We start from the raw sequence: 10,249 nt of genomic DNA, 5'->3' as shown, positions 1-10,249 counted from the left end.
ATGATAGGATCATGCATGAAAGTGAATATAATTTTGTTGTGAACATGCATGAAAGCATGTAAGTTTAAGTTATGCAAGTGACATAGACTTTTGATATCATGCATGAGAGCATGTAAGTTTAAGTTATGCAAGTGGTATAGACTTTTGAATTCATGCATGAGGGCATGAGAGGGTTATCTTGTGAAATTATAATGCTTGGCCTTAACCTGTGACTTAATAATAAAGATAACTCTGGACCATAGATCCATTTGAGGCATCAGTGAAGTCAGACTCTTCGAGATGGCTAGGTCTGTCCCGATCTCTTGTCCTCCCAGAAGAGAGAAGGGTGGTACAAGCCTCGTGAAACATATATTTTCAATGGCTAAAGGCGCCGCTTGTCCCCGTCCCACAGAAGTTAGAGAACAGGTCTACCAATGAGTCCTAGGTGGTAGTACCACAGTTCTACAGAGTTAGGGATGTATGTTCAATTTTTTGTCGGCGATTTTGGTTTGGTGTAGGCCAAAACCTGGGACTATGGGTCTGTTCTCCCAACCATTGCATTGCAAAGTTGAATCGCTCAAGAAAGAACCCGTTAAGACATAGGAGAGCTAATAAAATACATAGAATAATAAATACTCCTATGATTATTTCTAAAAGTCTATACCCTCTATTGTACCAGATGAGTTTGAATAAGAAAGAGAAACAATTAATTAGATTTTTTAGAATCATTGCTTCCATATGCATAATAATATATTGTGAACATGTAGAGACTTCTAAAGTTTTGCATGATTATTGCATGTGAATGAAAAAGACGTATTTATAATTGGTCATGTGAGTAGACCTGTTAATACAAGCCAAGGGCTTGGTTGATGCACGTGAGGTGCTTGTGTGTGCAAGGCACATGGGAAGGGTCGAGATAGGACATGTTCCATTATTATATTTGAATGCAAAGTGCATAAATGTTCTGAGAAAAGACATGTAAATTTATAATTGAAATAATGCATGCCTTAGTCATAAGTTAAACGTGAGCATGTTTCTTTTGAGCATAAAGAAAGTGTGGTTGCATTGCATGAAAGATTGCATTTTACTTCACTTTGAAGCATGCTATAAATTGCTCACTTTCATAAATTTATACATATGTTTGTCATGGGTATGAATGGTTATAAAATTAAATGTCATGAATGAAGATGAATATGCATTTTAGTTTCATCCATACAAATAATGTAATTATGAATGCTATGGAATGAACAATAATATATGTGATTGAATATCATATTCTTATTGTGATATGGATTCTTTTGACTCTCATTTCTAAAACGATGAGAATTACACTTGATTACATCATTTCAACTTGAATTGCATTATTCAAGTCTAGTTTTGGTTTTCTACGGGCAAGTAGTTAATGCCCTACAATATTACAGATAACCTCGCAGAGGATTGAAGCAAAGCACGGGTTGCTGCGCGTCTGAAGGCTTCCCACTTACCTACTATGATTCCTGGAGGGACCAAGCAAATTTTTGGGATGGTTATAAACTTGTGCAAATTTAACTTTTTGTCTAGATCCTTACATTTGAAGGAGTGTAATATTTTGGAATGAGAATATTTCTAAATTCTGTCATTTCATTCTTGTTATGTTTTTGTGTATGGTTTGAAACTTTAAATCTTTACATAACTCCTCAATTATCTTAAACATTGATACATTTTATCTTCCATATCTTTTTCACATATGAGAAGCCCTTAGAGTAATAACTCCAATTGAGTTGTATCTATGGATGATCCTGTACTGGACCTGATACTAAGAGGCTAATAAACACTCGCGCTTGTGCTTAGGTGGACCGTCTAGTATTTGGAACAGTTGGAATGTGGCCATAGATGAATTTATTGGCATATTACTTTCAGAAATTTTGTGATTTTCAGTGTCTTTCCCACATGTGAGAATCCTTAGAGTAATAAACTCAATCGACTTGTGACTGGAAGGCTAATATACACTCATGTTTGCGCTCAGGTGGGCCGTTTAGTATTTGGAACGGTTGGGATGTGGCCATAAATGGGCTTGTTGGTATATTACTTTCGAGAATCATGTGAATTGTTTATAATAAATAAAAGTTTTAAATTTTTCTCAAAATTTTGGGTTTGAAAAAGTTTTAAAAGGTTGGATTTTTTAGGGATGTTACAGTTAGAGTAGTAGTGGTATCGAATTTCATGGACGAAATTCCTTTTTAAGGGGGAGGATGTAATACCCAAAAAATTTTGGTAGTTATTTTAATAAATTAAGAATGAAGTTTCATGTCAATTGTGAATTTTGAGATACCCAAATGTACATTTAGATTAAAATTTATTATGTTTACTAACTCAGAAAAAAATCTCAAGTGAATTTGAATTTTAACTAAAAGTTAAAATAAAATTTGAATTTAATTCAAGGATAATTTTATTTAAATTAGAAAAAAATAGAATTTGAATGAAATATACATGAATTTGATATGGATTTGAATTCCAAACAAATGTGAATTTTAAATTTGGGTTTGATTTACATTTGGACTTAATTTGGAATTTTAAAACCCCATAGGGATGATTTATAGTTTTTGGAAATTAATAATTAATTAATTAATTGATTAAATTAACTAATTAGGAAGTTAGGGGGTGGGACATCCACTAGGTGGGGACCACACCCTTTCTGGACATGCTTTCTATAAAGCAAGTCCAAGTCAAATTTAAGAAAAAAATCTACAAGAAATTTTGAAAAAAAAAATGGCTAAGTCAAAACTTACAAAAAACAAATGGTAGGCTTGACTTGTCTTGAGGCAAGACTCAAGTGACTCTAGCCAGACAAGCCAGGGTTGGGATGAGACCACATGGGACATCCCTACCCCTAGCTCAAACTAGAAAGAAAAATAGAAAGGAAGAAAATAAAATAAAAGGGAAAAAATATATATTAATAACAAAGCATTTAGGCAAGTATTCTTGCCATGCTTTTTGGAAAGAGTAAGGAAAGAAGGGGGGGGGTCACGACCCACCCTCCTTCCTCCTTATTTTTTAGACCTAAAGCAAGGGTTTTAGAAATTCTTGCTCAACCCATTGTTGAGAAAAAGAGAGAGTTTTTGAGAATGAGAGGGAGATTTTGAGAAAAAAAGAGGTATTATGAGAGAGAGGAAGAGAAAACAAGGAGAAACCGACCAACTCTTCTTCTCCTTCTTCTTTTTCTTCTCGGTGGAGGTGTTCAGTAGCCATTGGAGGTTACAATCAAGCTTGATGACCTTTGTTGGTGAATCCAAGATGGAAGATGAAGGTTTTACTTATGCGAAACACCAAAAGAGGTAGGTTCACCAATCGCATAGGCGTAAATTGATCCCAATAAATGGAATATACATTGGACCAATTTTCAGATCTGATCCAAGGTAGATCAGACCTTAGAGTGATTAAAAAATTGGTTTTACGTAAGTTTTAGAAAACATTGTTGGTGAAAATACATCACCTAAGTATATTTTTTGCAAAACCAATTTTTGAAAAGGGATTTTAGTGAAATCGGTTTGTGGTTGAATATGTAATTTTGATTCATGAAAAAGAAGCATGTGTAGGTTGTTTAGATCTGTAAATTCATGTTACAAATCATGTCAGTATGTGGATAATGGTTATTTTGATTGTATGATTAGTTGATTAGGATTTTGGTTAAGAAACATGTCTAAATCGAATTTTTATGAATCATGAATGAGTAGTGGCAAAAAATGATGTAGTTTGGCATATAAAATTTATGATTAATGGTTATATTATTCTATGATCATGTTAGTTTAAGTAATAAGCAAGTTAGATTATTTTTTGTGTTATGCTTACCATTCATTAATGAAGGATTTGTATATTTAAATTACTGTCATGTTATTCAGGTTTTGGATCTGACATATTTAAAAAAAAAATCAATAACTCAGTGAATACGAGTCTAAAAAATACAAATAAAGACACTATCATATTTTATGCATCTGGGGCTTGATTTTAGAGCCCTTATTTATTTTATTTGAGTAAGTTTTAATGCCCAAATAACCTCCGCAACAGAGCATAAATTTTCTGCCCTGACAACAGAACTGATTGTGAAACTGTTTCCTTTTTAACCTGACAAGTTTTAGAAAAAAATCTATATCTCCTAGAATATGAATTTAAGAAGGAAAATAAAAATAGTATGATGTTCTACACATCTAATACTTGACTTTAGCCTCTTAATTTGTCCTGGTTGAGTATGTTTTAAGAGAGTTATGCCCTCTGTGACAGAGCACTGGTTTTTGGCTCTAGTTACAGGGTTGTTCTGATTAATTATTTTGACAGTCAAGAAAACCAAATCAAAACTGCTTATTTAATTTTGTAAAAAAATTGAGTGAGAGTCCTCATATAGAGAAAGACTCGTTAAAAAGGGTTTTCCAAAAATATTTAATAGTAGGTCTCAGGAAATTCCCAAATTTAGTGGATTTTCTGCAGATTACAGAAACTGATTTATAAAATTTCCTGAACAAGGTTCAGGCTCAGAATTTTCTTGATTTTATTAGAACTGATTTTAATGTTCTTCTTCTTGGGTTGTATTCCTAACATGTTGGGGAAATCCTAGTTAAAGTTTGAGAGTTAAATCAGATCTTTGTGAGTCTTAGTGGATTTTCTAAAATCAGGTTAACAATGACCAAAATTACCTAATTACCACATGTTAATGCCTAATCATTTTCTATACTACTACAACATGATAATGGATGCTTAAACTTGATTATGAACTGATAATTATGTTAACTGAATGTGTTGCATGTTTAATCATAATTGACAACCATGAATATGTTAGATATGCTAATGAATACTATGCATCATACGACATAAATTATGGAAAATAAATGGATGGACATGTTGTTTGTTGATTGGGGTATGATCAGGATTGAATTGCGTATACAACCTTTGTGTAGGCATGTGTGCATATGATATGATGTATGCTTGATAATAAATAATGTGTGGTATGATCATGAATACAACTCATGAGTGAGCCTGGGTTCGATGGAACCCATGGGTGCCTGCGAAGTGCCAAGAAAATAAAAGACTGAACAACCATGCACATAATCACATAATTGCCTCAAGGAAACTATGCTCAAATTCACCAGAGATGGGGTTTGAACTTCAAGTTGTTTGAATAGGTTAAAACATCCTTCTATTATATAATCTCCTCGAGTGGAGATTGGACTAGCGAGCCTGTGTGTTGAGAGCACTTGAAATTAATTCATGAGCCTAATAATTAAATATCATTCATGACCCATTCAAATCCGAGACCACTTTAGAGAGAGTGGTGGTACACACGATCGATTGATCGTTGTGGCTTTGGAGAGCTAAGTGTCTCCATTGGTCCTCGAACTCCGGTCGTAGGGGGCAGACTACCATATGGCTCAAGTGGTATGTCTTGAATCTCTATAGAGTAGGAATTGATAGTGTATGTGAAGTTGACTTATTGTAACCTGCCCAAAGTTGCATCGAATTTCAAAAGATAGTATTTTACTGTGTTATTGGTGTTAAAAAAAAATCTAAAAATTTTGATATAGTTTTGGGTGTTACACTCAGCCTTCTGTTTGACACCCTTCAAAGTCGTCTTCTTCTTCATGTGTTTATAGAATTTGATCATATGTTTCATGTAATTTATTATGTTATTCTGAAGAAAAATTTATTAGCAAACAAATATATACAACTTACATCTAAAAAATATAATAAAACATGACATATAAACACGTACTTGCATGAAGTTCAATTTTGTGCTTTTGCCCAAGTACTTTATTTATAGTAGTATAAACATACCACAATCAATCATATAACAATTATACATCAAGTTAAAAACATGTACATGTACGAATTGAGTTAACAAACATATACAAAGTGATTACCTATTTTCTTGCTAACAAATATTGTATATGGGCCAGATCCAATGGATGTAACAGTCGAAGTCAAACCACCTTGTAAAAAAATAAATATACAACAATAACATTGTACCTACCAGGTATAACAAAGCAATAAGCACATTATTGAATAAGTAATGTTCTCATACTAGTGTTATGATGTCCTTATCTACATTAGTTGTAGACTTTGTCGAATTATGTAACCTGAACTTTTTCACATTCATATTCCATTTCTCAAAAAACTCAATGTTAAATGCCCCTAATTGACAGGAATTAAGAGTTGCAACATAAATCAAGTTTAAAGTCGTGCACGTAAAAATTTATGTTTTGTAAGTATGCAAAGTTGACTAATGGATACTTTGTCAGATTCAAAGGATATGACAATTGACCAATCTCTAAGCATCCATGAGCCGCATTTGCCATCTCTTTATTTCTATTCATTTATTGTGAATATTTATTGTTTATTAGTTAGTTTCTATTAGTCAATAGAAAAACAACAGAAACATCGCTTTTGAGACTCAAAGAAATACAGGGCAAGGTAAATAGTCTTGGAAAGTTTCACTCATATTGTCATGTCCTCGTTTTGGGACATTTGGAGTCTTTCTATGAATCTTGCTAGATATTATATAAGACATTAAATATGTGATTCATTCATACTAGATTCAAATGAGCCTATATATAAACATAACAAATAAACAAACAAACTAATGTGCAAACCTAACACTTATGGCGCTTGCCAACATAGTTTTTTCATAAAATTCATGTTCCTTCGGCTCTTGTGACTATTGCACTTCTTTTTCTTTCTCATTAACATGTTTTCATCACCAATTCAGATTTATTATAAACACACACATGTTAATACCATTGGTTGTCTACACACATGAATGGAGACATTTATTATATCTCAATCACCACAATTGGGTTCTCACTTGGGGGTGGGGGTAGGGGTTTAATTCTTTTTTTGCTGCTATGTTTCCTTTATGTATATAAGTACTCATTGTGAAATACCTAAGGAATAAATAAAAGATATAAGTTATTGGTGAAGTTTATTAAAAAAAAATAGATAAATATAAAGAAACAATTCATTAAATGACTCTTAATAAATATATTATATAAGATATTAAAGCAATTCATTAAAAAAATTGGATAGATGCCAATAAATCATTCATTAAATAACTCCTAACAAATACACATTTTACAAAATATAGGTACTCATACATATTGTTATTTGTGATTTTGTTTGTTGCTGTCAACCACACTACATACACTACACTTGTATGGCATAACATCCTTGTGTTTTGTTTTTCGTCTCTTCACCATGAGTCATTCTGCTTTACAAACTACTTTTGATAGATAGACATGAATAAGAGTCGATGGAGGGATGTATGAAACATTATCCATTATCAGAAGGAATAAATATACATTATGTGCAACTCGTTATGATTCAACTGTGAAGAACTTATCACAATAATCGTCTAGTAGCTTGCCCTCATACAAAATGCATGTGATCATATGTTTACATAGACTCCCTCTAGCATGTTACTCTTAACAAGAGCATAACTGCTTCTCAAGATCAACATGGTAACCATGAGATTGGTTGTGACATTGTACTAATGTTGGTGGCAATGCACCACCTACACACGTAGTTGTTGTGCATTTCTTTTAAGTGCCTTTACCTTTTCTTTGACCTCGAGCACTACAACACCTAACATTTTCTACTTGATATTCTTTATTTTCTTAAAAAGCTTCATCAACATGAGACAAAACCTTTTAATAATAAGAATTATGGGCTTGTCATGTATGACAAAAATCCATGAATTGAAGCTCTATATTATATTAGACTTGAAGCACCCATATCTTATTACTGAAAAGTGTTTGTTAGCCCAATGTTTTGTATCTACGTCAGTAGCAATATAATGGTATGTGGCTTTATCTTGCTCATGGATTTTTTTAAGAAAATAATTGAATTGTTGTCTCGTGGCTGCTCGAGTTGCACTCCAATAAGGTGCACTGAGTGGTGAACCAAATTTCTTAAAAAGTTATCTTTCAAATGCTTCATGCAATATCTAACATGACATGTAGGTCATGTGTGGGAGACAACATACTTTGAATTTTCATGATTATTTCAGATAACAGTAAGTTCTTTATTAATTATTCAGCATCAATTGTTCGTAAAAGTTCTTTATTATTTGCATGTCAAAAATCTATATCCCTAATCAGTTCGGGCAACTGCATGCTCTCTATGCACCTGACTTTAAAGTTTGGGACATCAATATCATTAACTATTTGAGACAGATGTTCACCAAATGACTAGGCTCAGTAGATGGTGCATGAGATTGATACACATCCTCTATAAAATTCTCATAATTTCATTCATCAATCGCTTCATGTACATCACTTTGAACTGCTTGTTTAACTTCATAACCAACTTCTTGTTTAGCTTTGTAAGTAACTAAGTAAATATCGTCACTAAATGATATCAATTCTACATCATTGTCCAATACATCTATCCATAGTTGTTGGATATCTACTTTTAGAGAATAACTATTCAGAAGCTCAATAACTCTTTTGCATAATTGGTTTGATGAGATATTAAAGCTACAAATTTGCTAAAGCTATTACTTTTGGAGACCAATATAAACCTCTAATTTGTTAGTGTTATGGTAATGTACTTTAACACTTTTAGAGACAATTATGAATTGCTTACACCAATTACACAACATATCATTCATCTAATGAAAAAATCACGTGACAAAATGTCATTCATATATGCTTCATACATTAAATGAATATAACTACTTACAACAACCACTATGAAAACCAATTATCCATAATACCCCTAACCTCCATTCAATGCTTGTGAATAGTAAACCTTTAACTCTATTACACCAATATAAAAACACCAAATATTAACTAAAGGACAAACAAACAAACATAAATTTACTACAACACAAACAAATATAAATATTAGTAATGATATCATGCTCTTGGAGCACCTCCCACTTTAAATATGCATGCAGCTTCTTAATATGGCACTCTCTCTCACACACAAAAGAATAAATACGTACGTGGATCTCTCTCTCCTCCTTTCTCGTGCAACTTGAATTATCTCTCACAAATATAAGCATATGTGGATCTTGGACATGGATGACACATAGCATCCATGTCCAACGGCTTCTATTTGTTTTCTATAAAAAACTCTTGGCTTCCAACAATCTCTCTGTGGTCTATCTTGATTTCGTTGCATGAAACCATGTGGCAGCTTGGCAGGCTGCACATATGAATAGTTTTATCATTGAGTCATATAAAGCCATATTATCTTGATGTAATTGAAAGAGAAGCTAAATTATAACCCATAGTACTTTAATCTAAGAGGGTCAAAATTCTACGAAAGCAAATAACAAAGCAAAGAAACAAATAAATAAACTTGATCAATCATTCCCCTTTTATAGCTATTCTAACACTTACGTATGGAATGAGAAATCCTAAAGACCCTTTAATTTAAGAATGATTCACAATTAGTGCCAAAATTCAAAATAAAGTAAAAAAAAAAACTTCAAACTGTAAATTGGATCCCAACGGATCATTGTGGACAAGGTATCTTGCTCTTGATTTGCAACATGTGCTTGACGGTAAAGACATACTTCACTTTCAACTAGGCCATCTTCTCTTGATAGTCCAGTTATCTATATGGTATGGCCTCAGTGTACTTTATTTCTGTCATAGGTGGTGGATCTCTGCCAATTTCTCACAGCAACTTTTGAAACATTCATCTAATCAGCAGACTCTACCTCAATTTGCTGCATCTTTTCTAGAATGTGTTCGGTAGATCTGTTGACAAACATTCAGTGTGAATCTCCAGCTGCTCATTTCACTATTTTCATTATAGACAGTGGATTGTTAGCTCTTAGTAAGTTCTGATGTGGTGCAAATACCGTACCAGAAGAGAGAGAGAGAGAGAGAGAGAGAGAGAGAGAGAGAGAGAGAGAGAGAGAGAGAGAGAGAATCCAGTACCAGCCAAGAGGGCAAGTGGAGCTATCGTCCAACAGGAGTGAGAGATGGAAACTACGAGCTTTTTTTTAAGAAAGTAATAGAAGGCGTTGACATGGATGCATGATATCACATACCATCATCCATGTTCAAGATCCATGCATGAGAGAGAGATCCAAGCATTTATCATTTTGTGTGAAAGAGAGCCATTTAAGGTAATGGCTGAGAATTTTTAAAGCATGCAAGCGTATATACCATTTAAGGTAGTTTCATGCATATTTAAAGTGATTCCCAATCATATTTTTGCATGCATCACAGGGATCTCAAAAGATTCAAAGGTTAATAAAAAAAGGATTAGGTGCTTTGGGAGCACCGTATCA

This window comes from Nuphar pumila, chromosome 12 (genome assembly GCF_984573655.1).
Source record: "Nuphar pumila chromosome 12, dmNupPumi1.hap1.1, whole genome shotgun sequence".
In the NCBI taxonomy this organism is placed as follows: Eukaryota; Viridiplantae; Streptophyta; class Magnoliopsida; order Nymphaeales; family Nymphaeaceae; genus Nuphar; species Nuphar pumila.
Note: the sequence above shows the minus strand (reverse complement) of the source record.